At 35.9% G+C, this 16,382-nt stretch overlaps 1 pseudogene; it reads left to right on the top strand.

The window, feature by feature from the left end:
• The first annotated feature begins 9,456 nt into the window (after window positions 1-9,456).
• LOC111147866 lies at window positions 9,457-9,946 on the top strand (annotated as a pseudogene).
• The last annotated feature ends 6,436 nt before the right edge of the window (window positions 9,947-16,382 follow it).

Genomic DNA, 16,382 nt, shown 5'->3' with positions numbered 1-16,382 from the left:
GCACATGGAACATTCTCCAGAATAGATCACATCCTCAGTCCTAAATCAGGTCTCAACCAGTATCAAAAGATTGGGATCGGGGCGCCTGGGTGGCTCAGTGGGTTAAAGCCTCTGCCTTCGGCTCAGGTCTTGATCTCAGGGTCCTGGGATCGAGCCCCACATCGGGCTCTCTGCTCAGCAGGGAGCCTGTTTCCTCCTCTCTCTCTCTCTCTGCCTGCCTCTCTGCCTGCTTGTGATTTCTCTGTGTGTCAAATAAATAAAATCTTAAAAAAAAAAAAGATTGGGATCATTCCCTGCATATTTTCAGACCACAATGCTCTGAAGCTAGAACTCAATCACAAGAGGAAATTTGGAAAGACCCAAATACATGGAGACTAAACAGCATCCTTCTAAAAAATGAATGGGTCAACCAGGAAATTAAAGAAGAATTGAAAAAATTCATGGAAACAAATGATAATGAAAACACAATGGTTCAAAATCTGTGGGACACAACAAAGGCAGTCCTGAGAGGAAAATATATAGCAGTACAAGCCTTTCTCAGAAACAAGAAAGGTCTCAGGTACACAACCTAACCCTACACCTAAAGGAGCTGGAGAAAGAACAAGAAAGAAAGCCTAAACCCAGCAGGAGAAGAGAAATCATAAAGATCAGAGCAGAAATCAATGAAATAGAAACCAAAAAAACAATAGAACAAATCAACAAAACTAGGAGCTGGGTCTTTGAAAGAATTAATAAGATTGATAACCTCCTGGCCAGACTTATCAAAAAGAAAAGAGAAAGGGCCCAAATAAATAAAATCATGAATGAAAGAGGAGAGATCACAACGAACACCAAAGAAATACAGACAATTATAAGAACATACTATGAGCAACTCTACACCAACAAATTTGACAATCTGGAAGAAATGGATACATTTCTAGAGACATATAAACTACCACAACTGAACCAGGAAGAAATAGAAAGCCTCAACAGACCCATAACCAGTAAGGAGATTGAAACAGTCATCAAAAATCTCCAAACAAACAAAAGCCCAGGGCCAGATGGCTTCCTGGGGGAATTCTACCAAACATTTAAAGAACTAATTCCTATTCTCCTGAAACTGTTCCAAAAAATAGAAATGGAAGGAAAACTTCCAAACTCATTTTATGAGGCCAGCATCACCTTGATCCCAAAACCAGACAAGGATCCCATCAAAAAAGAGAACTACAGACCAATATCCTTGATGAACACAGATGCGAAAATTCTCACCAAAATACTAGCCAATAGGATTCAACAGTACATTAAAAGGATTATTCACCACGACCAAGTGGGATTTATTCCAGGGCTGCAAGCTTGGTTCAACATCCGCAAATCAATCAATGTGATACAACACATTAATAAAAGAAAGAGCAAGAACCATATGATACTCTCCATAGATGCTGAAAAAGCATTTGACAAAGTACAGCATCCCTTCCTGATCAAAACTCTTCAAAGTGTAGGGATAGAGGGCACATACGTCAATATTATCAAAGCCATCTATGAAAAACCCACCACAAATATCATTCTCCATGGAGAAAAACTGAAAGCTTTTCCGCTAAGGTCAGGAACACGGCAGGGATGTCCGTTATTACCACTGCTATTCAACATAGTACTAGAAGTCCTAGCCTCAGCAATCAGACAACAAAAGGAAATTAAAGGCATCCAAATTGGCAAAGAAGAAGTCAAACTATCACTCTTCGCAGATGATATGATACTATATGTGGAAAACCCAAAAGGCTCCACTCCAAAACTGCTAGAACTTGTACAGGAATTCAGTAAAGTGTCAGGATATAAAATCAATGCACAGAAATCAGTTGCATTTCTCTACACCAACAACAAGACGGAAGAAAGAGAAATGAAGGAGTCAATCCCATTTACAATTGCACCCAAAACCATAAGATACTTAGGAATAAACCTAACCAAAGAGGCTAAGAATCTATACTCAGAAAACTATAAAGTACTCATGAAAGAAATTGAGGAAGACACAAAGAAATGGAAAAATATTCCATACTCATGGATTGCAAGAACAAATGTTGTGAAAATGTCTATTCTACCTAAAGCAATCTACACATTTAATGCAATCCCTATCAAAATCCCATCCATTTTTCTCAAAGAAATGGAACAAATAATCCTAAAATTTATATGGAACCAGAAAAGACCTCGAATAGCCAAAGGAATATTGAAAAAGAAAGCCAAAGTCGGTGGCATCACAATTCCAGACTTCAAGCTCTATTACAAAGCTGTCATCATCAAGACAGCATGGTACTGCACAAAAACAGACACATAGATCAATGGAAGAGAATAGAGAGCCCAGAAATAGAACCTCAATGCTATAGTCAACTAATCTTCGACAAAGCAGGAAAGAATGTCCAATGGAAAAAAGATAGGCTCTTCAATAAATGGTGTTGGGAAAATTGGACAGCCACATGCAGAAAAATTATATTGGACCATTTCCTTACACTACATATGAAAATAGACTCAAAATGGATGAAGGACCCCATGTGAGAAAGGAATCCATCAAAATCCTTGAGGAGAACACAGGCAGCAACCTCTTCAACCTCAGCCGCAGTAATATCTTCCTAGGAACATCGCCAAAGGCAAGGCAAGCGAGGGCAAAAATGAACTCTTGGGACTTCATCAAGATCAAAAGCTTTTGCACAGCAAAGGAAACAGTTAACAAAACCAAAAGACAACTGACAGAATGGGAGAAGATATTTGCAAACGACATATCAGATAAAGGGCTAGTGTCCAAAATCTATAAAGAACTTAGCAAACTCAACACCCAAAGAACAAATAATCCAATCAAGAAATGGGCAGAAGACATGAACAGACATTTCTGCAAAGAAGACATCCAGATGGCCAACAGACACATGAACAAGTGCTCCGTATCACTCGGCATCAGGGAAATACAAGTCAAAACCACAATGAGTTATCACCTCACGCCAGTCAGAATGGCTAAAATTAACAAGTCAGGAAATGACAGATGCTGGTGAGGATGAGGAGAAAGGGGAACCGTCCTACACTGTTGGTGGGAATGCAAGCTGGTGCAACCACTCTGGAAAAGAGCATGGAGGTTCCTCAAAATGTGAAAAATAGAACTACCCTATGACCAGCAATTGCAGTACTGGGTATTACCCTAAAGATACAAACGTAGTGATCCGAAGGGGCATATGCACCTGAATGTTTATAGCAGCAATGTCTACAATAGCCAAACTATGGAAAGAACCTAAATGTCCATCAACAGATGAATGGATAAAGAAGATGTGGTATATATACACAATGGAATACTATGCAGCCATCAAAAGAAATGAAATCTTGCCATTGTGGTGACTTGGATGGAACTAGAGCATATCATGCTTAGCGAAATAAGTCAATTAGAGAAAGACAACTATCATATGATCTCCCTGATATGAGGAAGTGGAGATGCAACATGGGGGGTTAAGGGGGTAGGAGAAGAATAAATGAAGCAAGATGGGATTGGGATGGAGTCAAACCATAAGTGACTCTTAATCTCACAAAACAAATTTAGGGTTGCTGGGGGGAGGGATGTTGGGAGAAGGGGGTGGGGTTATGGACATTGGGGAGGGTATGTGCTATGGTGAGTGCTGTGAAGTGTGTAAACCTAGCGATTCACAGACCTGTACCCCTGGGGACAAAAATATATTATATGTTTATAAAAAAAAAAAAAAAAACAGAGCCAACTGACCATGTGAAGGAGAGAAAAGTGTCCTTCTTTCTGACAGAGGCAGATCTCAAGAGGAGGAAAAGAGAGATGGAATAGAGCAAGTATCAATCTTTCTCCTCAAATCACTAATCCAACTACCTCTTGTTCTCTTTGGGAAAATGGTGAGTGGGTTGAGAAAAGCAAGCAGTCTTATTCTGGATGTGCCTAGACTTGAACCTGTAAGACCTAGGAAAGGAAATTCCTCCTCAACATGAACTATGTCCCCGAAACTTTCTTCTACTTTAACTCTATGCATAAATATGCCCAAGAAGTATTGTGTATTGTCATCATGCTTTTAAGTTTATTTTTAACCTTACAAATTTAATAACTTAAAATGCACACATTGGAGGGGTGCCTGGGTGTCTCAGTTGGTTTAATGCCCGACTCTTGGTTTTGGCTCAGGTCATGATGTTGTGGTTGTGGGATCGAGCTCTGAGTGGGGGTCCAGATTTAGTGCAGAATCTGCTTCAGATTCTCCCTCTCCTTATCCTGCCTCAAATAAATTAGTAAGATCTTTTCTAAAAAACTACACACAATGGATTGTGTATTTTATACAATGGGGTTCTGATACTATTTCTTGTTCTTTCCCAGAAAGAAACTATGAAAGATTTCTTAGTTCTGGACAAAATAATGTTCTAAATTAGATTTAATGGTGTTCCTTTCATGAATTTCTCAATTTTAGTCATTCATTTTTCTGTACCTCCTTTATTTTTTAAAAATAGCTTCATTAAAATATATATGTACCACATAATTTCCCCGAAGTGTGCAATTTAATGGTTTTTAGGATATTCATTCACAGATATATGCACCACAGTCAACTTGAGAACATATTCATCACATCAAAAAGAAACACCCTACCATTTAGATATCATCCCCTATTTCTCCATCTCATTCCCATTCCTAAGCAACCATTAATCTACTTTCTGTGTCTTTAGATTTTCTTGTCCTCAATATTTCATATAAGTAGACATATACAATATGTGGTTTTTTGTGACTGGCTTTTTTCACTTAGCATAATGTTTTCAAGTTTCATTCATGGTGTAGCACAAATTATTACTTCATTCCTTTTCTTTCAAAGATTTTATTTATTTACTCTAGAGAGAGAAAGTGGGGGGGGGGCAGAAGCAGAGGGAGGGAAGAAAGAAGGCTCCACACTGAGCATGGAACCCCAGGCGGGGCTCCATCTCAGGACCTGGAGATTTGAGCTGAAACCAAGAATTGGATCCTTAACTGATGAGCCACCCAGGCATCCCTACTTCATTCACTTTTATGGTTAATAATAACCCATTTTATGGACAGAGTACATTTTATTTATCCATCGTCAGTTAATGGATGTGTGTTTGTTTCCACTATTTGACTATTATAAATAATGCTTCTATAAAGTGTCTCTTATAGACAGTATGTAGTTAGATCAGGTTTTTTTTTTAATCCACTCTGGCAGTCTCTATATTTTTGATTATTTAATCCATTCATACCTAATGTTATTATTGATACAGTTGGATTACATCTGCCACTTTGCTTTTGGTTTTCCATGTGTCTCCTGTCTTTTTGTTCCTTTATTTCTACTTCACTGGTTTCTTTTGTATTAAGTATTTTCCAATGAAACATTTAAACTTATTTAATGATTTTTTACTTTATCTATCTATACATGTACATACACATATAACATATATTAATTGTTGTTCTAGGGTTTACTATCTATATATTGACTAATCAGCTTTAGCTCTACACTGGCTTGATTCCAGTGAGATACAGAAACACGTGACTCCTATATAACTATACTATTTCCCCCTCTTTTGTGGTATTATTGTTCATCTATTAATGTTATATATTACATCAATTAATATTACAAACTCAATATCACATAATTTAGTTTTGTTCCTGTTTTGTTCCTGTTGGCCTTCTTTGTGCTATTACTGGCAAATATATCACATTTTAATGTTATAGGCCAAACACTATATTTATTTATATACATTCATAGGCCTAATATGCATACAATTATATACAATTACATTTTAAATCTGCTGAGAAGAAAGGAGAAAAATATGCTTTTATCTTGTCTTTCTTGATTACATAATTAGGGTATTTTTTATTTTTTTAAGGAGAGCTACTAAGACATAAGGCAACATGTATCTCCATATTTGTTTTATTAATCCAGATCTTAAAAATACCACCTTAAAGAATATATAGACACATGACACACCCAAGATATTCCCAAGCATGCATTTTGTTCATTCTTATTCACCACTCGACTCTTATCACCTCTATTCAATATCCCTTCCAAACTTTAATATTGTTACTCTCTTGAGATGGTATTAGTCAAGACTCTGTCCATCACTATTTGCTGTGCTCCTTGGTGTGAACAGGGCTTTGTGTCTGGTGCAATCAGAGTTTATAGCTGACAAGCTCATTTGGACCCTGCTTCACTTGGTCTCCTTCCAGCTATGTTCTTGGCTTACTTTTCTTTAGTGGTTGAGAAATTACAGGGACCATAATATTTATCCTTCCTTATCTTACCTGCCTCTTCATATATCTTACTGAGTAAGACATGTTCTTCTGATTTAGTACATTTTATTGCTATGAAAATAACAAAAAAAAATCCAAATACACCTAATCACATTATTATAACTTTTCTTTACACAGTTACTAATAAAGCATATTTTATAAAAGTATTGCAAAGCAAAATAAAGTTTACTTCTGGCCAATATTATCCATCATGAAAAAGGAGTAACTATCTTCATCACAATATTATTTTACATCATTTCATATGGTTTAAATGCTTCCTCTGGCTCAATATCTTTGTTAAGTAATGCACAGGCATTCTCAGAACAGCCTTGTAAATTAGGTATTATTATTATCCTATACATGAGAATACTGAGATTTAGGGATATTAAATACCTTCCAAGGGTCACAAATCAAGTCAGAGGTATAGCCAGGAGGTATAAGTTCCTGTAGATTCATACAGACAAGGAAACCTATTCTGCCTGTTAGGAATAAAAATTTTAGAAAAGATTTCTTGAAAGAGGTGACATCTGAATTGAATCTTGAAATATAGATAAAAGTTCTAAAGGTGAGTAGTCTGGGTAAGTAATATATACCAGAAGAGGGGATCCATATGAGCTACTACACAGAGGGAAAAACTGATTTTACCCTCCTTTATTTCATTTCCAGCACTCTTTATTTCTTTATGTAGGTCCAAATTTTTATTGAGTATCATATTCCTGTTGCCTGAAGATTACTCTTAATATCTCTTATAGTTCAGTTCCACTAGATAATCACTACTCTCCAATCAGTGATGAAGTAGTCACCAAAATAAACATAATCTCACCTAAATGGGCAAGACTAAGGGTAGCTCTGGCTTGTTTCTGTTCTTATAACGTGGTTCTCCAGAGTTTTCTCATCCTTTTTTTTTTTTTTTTGAAACTTTTGTTAAAAAAATATTTAAGCTGCAAGAAAATTTCAAGAATAGTACAATGAACTACCATGTACACTCACCTAGAGCGACAATTGATAATTTTTTGCCACACCTTCTTTTCTACACATACACAATACATACACGTTATATACCAGCTGAAACATTTGAGTATCAAATATCATGACCCTTCACCCCAAAATACTTCAGTGTATGTTTCCTAAAAGGACATTTTCTTGCATAGAATATGGCACACCTACTAAGTTCAGAAAAATTAAACATGAATACAAAACTATTTCATCTATTGTCTCAATGTTGTCCTTTGTAGAATTTTTTTTCTGATCAAGTATCCAGTGTAGAATCATGCATCCATTTATTTGTCATATGTCTTTAATCTCTTTTATGTTAAAAGTTTCTTAGTCTTTCTTTGTGTAGTGCAAGTGCTTGACATTAAGCTTTTTGATTGCAATATAAGTGTCTGACATTAAACTTTTGATTGCTGAGGCATCCATTTCAAAGACATTCATTCTGAATAAACTATTGCTAGCTGTATGTCACAGCTACAGTAAAACAATTAGATAAGGAACCAGGTCACCCCAACCCATGAAGTTCCCTCTTGAGAAAACACTGGGAATATAGATCATGGGCCACTTAAGTGACCCAACTTTTCTTCTCCTGGGACTTAATTTCCATTCTTAATGCCCTAAATTCACCAATAAAGAGTGAACCTCTGGAACTCTAGGCATTCCATCTTCAGACCCTAATCAAAGCAGAATCCCTGGTCCATGCTACTTCTCTCTCTATCCACTTGTGACCTCACTGTGTGGCCCTCAAGCTTGCTGTGTATATTCGAGCACCTACTGGTAAAATAATCTTGTTTTTCAAAGTTCCCTGGTTGTTTTGCTGAGGTGCATCCTATCATCATAAAAAACCCTAATGACCAGTCCAGCCACAACATTGGTCCTTGGTAGTGTTGGGGGGAACGTATGTGGGGCTCACTACAAGTAAATATTGAACCTTGAGTGAGAACCTTAGGCAAGCCTGGCCAGAAACATCACGATCAATAGGCTGAAACTGACATAACACTTTGTCTTTCATGATGTGACCTCTATAAAGAATATATGTCAGATGTTTTATATGAAATCCATCAATTTAGGTTGTTGGCTGCTCTTTTCCAAGATGAGATTCAGATTATGACCATCTTGGAAGGAATGCTCTCTCTATATATAAGTGATGCTGTGACCTTCTTAGCATACCATTTTTAGAGGCACACAATATTTTTTTGTCCTATTGCTGATGAAGTTAACTTTAGGCACTTTGTTAAGACAAAGGTTTGTTTTGTTTTGTTTTGTTTTTCACTGTATAAATATCATTTTTCCCTTGGTTACTACTAAACAATATGTGAAAACATTTTTCCCCCCCAGATTGTATAAATAACCTACTTCTCAAATACGTTTATCCAATGGTTTTATCCCAGCAGTAATGGTCTGCCAGAGATTTGGTTTCTCAACTTTTTGGTATACTCAGCATTGGTTAGTAAAAAGGGCTGTTGATTCTCAGTGTCAATACACCACATCTTCTATGGCTTTCATTTCTTGCCTTTTCTGTTTTTAGGTCTTTGTTTCCTAAGTATGAGACTGCAATAGATTTCACTTTCAAAACTTTTTGTTTGGATTTCAGCCTTTTATGTAGTCTTAGAATATAGCAAATATCTTTTGTGGAAAATGATTATGTATCTGTAGACCTCAAGCCTTTAATTTTGACTCTCTACCCCCCGAGAGACTGCTAACCGCTACATTGGTTTCTCCTTTTAACTTCTGCTCTCTGTCTGAGCAAGCTACACACTTGAGCTCACATCAAGAACTGGCAAATTCCCCATATCAAACAAACAAACAAACAAACAAACTGAGCTGCTATTTATATACTCACCTTTGAATGTTTTTCCTCTCTATATAATTTAGGACCACTAATCTTCATGGCTTTGATGGCTGTAGGCTGCCTTTTCAAAATTATTTTTTGTAATTTCTCTTTTTCTCTTAGTTGTGAATTGTGAGTGTTTAGGTTTGACAGTCTTTCACATCCTGGTCAGAAGTGCACAGTCAATCCATACTTGCATCTAGTAACTTAAAAGTCTGTATCTCTTGCGGGTTCTGTTTCTATTAGTTGTTTTTCCCTCTTAGCTTTTTTGTCACGTGTTCTGCCTCCAAATTTGCCTGGTAATTTTTTCACTAAAGTACAGACATTTTAAATGAAAAGTTATAGGGCTTTTTCAGCTAGAACCTTCATCTTCCAGTAATTCACTAAAATGACCAACACAGATGGAAAGAGGAGAGGCACTTGCTTTACATTCTGCAAACCTTTTAGAAAACGTAGAGTTGTTTCTTTGGCCGCATACATGCAAATCTATGAGAAAGGTGGTATTGTAGACACCAAGGGAATGGGCACTGTTCAAACAGGAATGCCCCACCGATGTTACCATGGCAAAACTGGAAGAGTCTAAAATATTAGACTAAAATATAAAATGCTGTTTGCATTGCTTTAAACAAACAAGTTAAGGGCAAGATTCCTGCCAACAGAATTCACATATTGAGCATATTAAGCATTTGAAGAGCCAAAGTAGCTTCCTAAAATGTCTGAAGGAAAATGATCAGAAAAAGAAGGAAGCCAACAAGAAAGATACTTGCGTTCAACTGAAGCATCAGCCTGCTCCACCCAGAAAAACAAATTTTGTAAGAACCAATGGGCAGGAGCCTGAGTTGTTGGAACCTATTCTCTATGAATTCATGGCATGATAAGTGTAAAAAAATAAATAAATAAAAAGCCTCAAGACTGTAAAAATATAAAAGTAAAAAAATGAAATGTTATAGGGATAATTTGAAGTTTTAGATGATGTTACCTTCCTCAAGAGAGGAATCATCTTGTTTTACGCAAATAGGCTGAAGTCAGATCTTATCTTTTCTAGATTGGGCTTCATTTTTAGGGGAGTTGGTCTATTTTTGTTTCTCCCTTACTCTTAGAGTGTAGCCCAGTGGGAATCTCATCTGGAAGCCTGGATTATATGTCAGGTCTCTCTCTTTGGAAAGTCTGAAGTCCAACTTTTGTTTCTACATTCTCAAAGGACTCCTGGAAACTTTGTTCAGTTTCTCACCTTCTCAGCAGCAGCTTGCAAACTAACAAATGTCAAATAGGAAAATAGGCTGAATATTGGATTTTCTCTTTATCACCCTTCTGTCTGGTATCTTTGATCCTCTTTGAGATCTTTCTTCCTTGCTCTCTAGTGTCTCAAAACAGATTCTGTGTGTGTGTGTGTGTGTGTGTGTGTGTGTGTGTTGGTGTGTACGTGTGTATGTCCGTGATTCTTGCTGCTTATTCTCAAAACAAAGATTGTTCTGTAACAAGTTATGTTGCCATTTTTGATAGTATAAAATCTTTGCTTTTGTTTATTAGCATTTGCCTGATAATCATGGTAAACCTATACATTTCGTACCTTTCATTTAGGATTTAGGTGTATCTCATGTACTTGGTACAGAGTTAGATTTTACTTTGTGACTCAGACTGAAAATCTTTTTCTTTTAGTAAATCTTTGTCTTTTCTTTTAAATAATATCTATACATATGAACCTATGTCTTCCCTTAGTTCTGACTCTGTTTTATGTTGTATTTTTTGTTTTTATGGTTTTTTAAAAGTCTTTTAGTAGTCTTTTTTCTTTACTTGTTATATATATTTGTAATTATCAAAATGCTTAATTTTTTTACATTTTTATTATAGAGATAACTTTTACAACTTTATATCTTACTTTCAGCCTGGTATTTCAAAAACTGTGTCCATCATACTTCTATCACAATCAATACAGCATTATCCTATTTCTTTTCTTTTTTTTTCTATTTCTTTTCTTTTTTTTTAAGATTTTATTTATTTATTTGACAGACAGATCACAAGTAGGCAGAGAGTCAGGCAGAGAAGGGGTGGGGGAAGCAGACTCCCCGCTGAACAGAGAGCACGATGCAGGGCTCGATCCCAAGACCCTGAGATCATGACCTGAGCCAAAGGCAGAGGCTTTAACCCACTGCGCCACCCAGGTGCCCCTTCTATTTCCTTTCTTTACCCTCCCTTCATTCCATCCAAATTTAGGTAATATTATCTTTTGTAGTATTTAATTTTATATGGTTAAATCAATTTATATTCTGATAGTTGATTTATTTCAGTATGTTTGAAATTAAGTCATTTGATCCCCACATTTACATGAAACACATTTGCTGCAAACCTTCTCTAAGCCTTACCTTTAAATTGTGAGGCATATGTGTAAATTGTGAAAGCATATTATATTTACATTTTCGTCAGTCACTCTAGTATCTACAGTTAACATATGTCAAGAATTTAGAACAGTGGCTAGTACAAAGGAAGTACTGTATATGTGTTTTCTATGTATTTTAGTTGTAGTTAAAAATTTATATATAGTACTCACATAGTCCTTTTGCTATAGTTTTTTTATTCATCACATGGTGGGCTGAACTTCACACTGATAGTTTTCTCAGAAAAGCTCAAGGGAATCTTTGCACGTAAATTATTGTATAGTATTTTACAACTTGAAAGATAGTTTGGCTGGATATGACATCCTTGGGTTGACACTTTTTAATCAAATTTTTTAGATGTTATTTGTTTGAATGACACTGAATACTGCAGCAGGGAAAATGTGGACCAGTCTGATATACTACTTACTAGGTGATTTTTATTTCTTTTTCTTTTCTTTTTTTTTTTTTTTGGTAGAGTCTTGAAAAGGGATCCTTTCATCTTTCAAGTCCAATAATGTCTTAGTATTGACCATCCTGGATCATTTTTTCACAATGCCTTGCACATTTTTTAATATTCAGATTCATGTATATTCTATTTCTTTAAAAAATCTTGAATTATAATTGTAATAATGGGGTTTCTTCTTTAATTTTTGTTTCCTTTACTGAGGACTCCAATTATAAACCAGTTGGATCCTTTTTCTCTTCATTTTCCTTTCATTTATGTAGTACCACCTCACTGCCTCTTTGTAATATATAAATAAAATTAAAATCCATGTTAAGATAGCAAGTGTTCTATAATATTTTAAATTTTAAATTTCATAGTCATATTTATGACTGAAATCGCTTTATCTGCAAAATAAAATATATGGTATTCTCCACTCAAGTCCTGATGAAATAAACCCTGGGCAACCTGAAGAATGTCAGAAGAACACTCTATCTGATAAATATAAATAATAATAAACAGTGACATTTCATTTCACTTAAATTATGATATATAAATGCAAGAAGTAAAATCTAAGGAAGCCTATTAATTTATCATTTCCAACTCATGTAGTAATTTTCAGTCTATTTATAGAGCTCCAGATATGAAATGAAGAGAAACTACCTATAACAGTTTCCTCATTTCATAGGAAAAATTCTGATATTTTATTTATGTATTTACTTATTTACCTATTTATTTATTTAAATTTTTTTTCAGTGTTCCAAGATTCATTGTTTATGCACCACACCCAGTGCTCCATGCAATACATGCCCTCCATAATACCCACCACCAGGCTCACCCAACCCGCAACCCCCTCCCCTCCAAAACCCTCAGATTGTTTCTCAGAGTCCATAGTCTCTCATGGTTTGTCTCCCCCTCTGATTTCCCCCAACTCACTTCTCCTCTCCATCTCCCAATGTCCTCCATATTATTCCTTATGCTCAACAAGTAAGTGAAACCATATGATAATTGACTCTCTCTGCTTGGCTTATTTCACTCACATAATCTCTTCCAGTCCGTCCATGTTGATACAAAAGTTGGGTATTCACCCTTTCTGATGGAAGCATAATACTCCATTGTATATATGGACCATAATTTCTTTATCCATTCACCTATTGAAGGGCATCTTGGCTCTTTCCACAGTTTGGTGACTGTGGCCATTGCTGCTATGAACACTGGGGTACAGATGGCCCTTCTATTCACTACATCTGTATCTTTGGGATAAATACCCAGCAGTACAATTGTAGGGTCATAGGGAAGCTCTATTTTTAATTTCTTAAGGAATCCCCACACTGTTTTCCAAAGTGGCTGCACCAAGTTGCATTCCCACCAACAGTGTAAGAGGTTTCCCCTTTCTCCACTTCCTCTCCAAAACTTGTTGTTTACTGTCTTATTGATTTTGGCATTCTAACTGATATAAGGTGGTATCTCCTCATCATTAGCCATCAGGGAGATTCAAATAAAAAATTCTGATATTTAAAGAGACCAGGTAACTTTTTCAAGATTTTATAATCAATCAATCAATCAATCAAAGCTCTCATAGTTTTCTGATATTAGACACACACTCATATACACACACAAATGCACACACACACACACACACACACACACACACCTAATATTGTTTCAGCATAGCTGTTATGCCTTTAAAGGCCCACTCCATATACTCATTTTCAATTTCTACTAATAGACTATGAGCCAAATAAAATTGTGATACTAACAGGTTTGATCACTAACATAGGCAATAACTTCACTTAGAAAAAAAATATTCTGCACCAGCATGTCTCAGGCACCAACACAAATACTGAAGAAACTCTTCAGCAGAAGGTTGAAACCTACTGCCACAAAGCTCTTCGCTTATGTGTAAAAGAAGAAGAACCATTCTTAGCATTATTAATATTATGTACAAAGCAACTTATTCAGTACATGGCACATGCATCCATAATATATGATCATTATTATAAATTTACAGATTCAGAGACCAAGTCTCAGAGATGATACATGAAATTTCTTAAGATCAGCTAGTAGGAGGCATAAGATTCTAATTCAGCTCCATCCATTTTAACTCTCTCTGAAAATTTTCTTTACATTGACCTGAAATCTTTCCCAACACATTTGTCCCAGCTTTAGATTTCCAAACAATAAAAAATAAATATTATCTCTCTTCAACATAACAGTTTAAAATATTTGAAGGTAGTTACCATGTACCATTAAGTCTTTTCTTCCTTAAGTTAAATATTCTTTTTCTGGTAGTTCATCTTTAATATGACATATGGCTGATTTTAGAGTCCACTCATCAGTCTGATCATTTTTCTGAACATGTTCCCATTTGTCCATGCCCCCTTCTAAAATGTAACATCTAGAAATTATCAAAACACTCCAATTGGGTTGTCAGTGCCAAATAAAAAGTAGACTCTTTAGAGGTCTATTAACTGAGAATAATGAGGAATTGCTGTATCTTGGCTGAACTCAAGTACCAGGAAGAGGGAAAAAAAAAACTTAGAAAAAATATCTCCTTTCAGTTGGGTCATAATATTCTGCTTCTGACAGAAAGTGGTCCAAAATAACCACCACTTTTACTGAATTCTGAAGATATAAATATGTTGGCTATTCTGCAAGAAGGCATCAATGCTGAACCCAGGAAGTTCACGGGACAGTCACTGTGAACAGCTGTTTTTCTTGAATTTACAAACAAACCTGTTACTTCTACCAGGGATAGGGAGATATCTGCTGCCTGCCTCCTATATGTTAAGCACAAGTTACTGTATTTAATCCTAATCACACACACCTAAGAGTTATAGATTATTGTGTCCATTTTATATATGTTGAACTGAGAGATGGTATGGTACATTAGCATTCATTTATTTATCTTCACAGTGGAGACTGGAGAATTTTGCATAATCAGGCAGCTAGTAAGGTGCAGAGTCCAAATTCTACCTTAAATCTGAGAGACTGTCCAAGAGTCCATGTGTTTTCTTTATCAGGTTACCTCACAAGAGGTGGTAGACAGCCTCTAAAATACTCCCCAAAGATTCTCTGCCTCCTGATATTTGTTCCCTTGTGTAATTTCCTCCTCTTGGGTGTGGGCTAGGCCTAGTGATGCCCTTGAAGTAAATAGAAATTGGAAAGAGTGATGTAATGTGGCTTCCAAAAGTAGGTAACAAAGAGACAGTATCTTCCGTCTGGATTACTCCTTCTCTTGCCCTTTTAATCACTCATTCTGAAGAAAGCTGGCTTTCCTCTGGTGAGGGACCCAGTAGAAAGGCTCACATGGCAAAGAGCTGATGTCTCAACCAGAGCCAGCAAGAACTTGAGACCAGCCAAAAGCCATATGAGTTGAATGCCCATTCTCCCTCGGGGGAGCCTTGAAATGACAGTCTCAGCCAACACTTCAATTGTAGCCTTTGAGAGAGGCCAAGGCAAAGATAGCCAACTAAGCTATATCTTGATTCCTGATTCATCACAATTATGAGATAATAAGTATGTTATTTTAAAGCTACTAAGTTTTGGGATAATTTGTTACATAACAATAGGTAACTAATACATCATACTAAAGCAAAAAGTCTGTAGGAAACAAGCAGAATTGCATGAAATCACTTACACATGTGTCTTTCATCCACCAGGCATCAAATGTGCCCTAAATATTGTCCCAAGTTTGTGCTTATTTTACAGTTGCAATAACCACCTTCCTAATGTTCTAGAGTCTCACTCTATACATACGCTGAATTGTCCTGGTTCCAAACTATTTTTTCTTAAACATGGTGGAAATGGTAAACTTCCTATATTTTCCCTTGTTGAGATTGTTAATAAACATGACTGTTAACATGTAAATATGTCTCATCTAAATAACAATGAATCTTTTAATGCCTGTTTTATAGGAGACAAACTGAAGCTAGATTGCAAGGCTGTGTCATGACTTTTATTCACCAGTTTATTGGAATTATGATTTTTTTAAGACTGTTGTCATGATTTTAGCCACCAGTGTACTTCCAGTTCAGCTCATATGGCAGACATAAATGAGTACTTACAGAGAATACTATCTACGGGCAACTTAAGTGTGTTTAGTATTAAAATTAATAAACATGAACCACAGTCCAATTGCAACTTTCCTGTTCTCCTTGCCTCTAGGAAGTAATGATGCAAGGAGCTGACATATTCAGTTTAGCCAAAAGATCCTTGTCATAAGCATTCCAAAGTGGAAGTCCCCTCTCAACTTTCATGTACTAATACATAGTCCCTTATAGTTCCTATAACTTTTCTTATGCAGAATAAACAACAAAGGAGAAAATTAATAATAGACTAAATTTAGAATTTAATTGAAACTTAAGAATATGTTATAATTAACAAGAGAGGTAAATATTTTGCGCCAACAAATGTGTGTGCTAGTTGAAATCTCATTATTTAGAAATGATTCATTGTCATGTATGTTAACAGATTACGCATGAATGTTAAAAG

Source organism: Enhydra lutris, unplaced genomic scaffold (genome assembly GCF_002288905.1).
Source record: "Enhydra lutris kenyoni isolate GAN:26980312 unplaced genomic scaffold, ASM228890v2 scaffoldscaffold17, whole genome shotgun sequence".
NCBI classification, from domain to species: Eukaryota; Metazoa; Chordata; class Mammalia; order Carnivora; family Mustelidae; genus Enhydra; species Enhydra lutris.
This window is presented reverse-complemented; position numbering and strand designations above follow the sequence as displayed.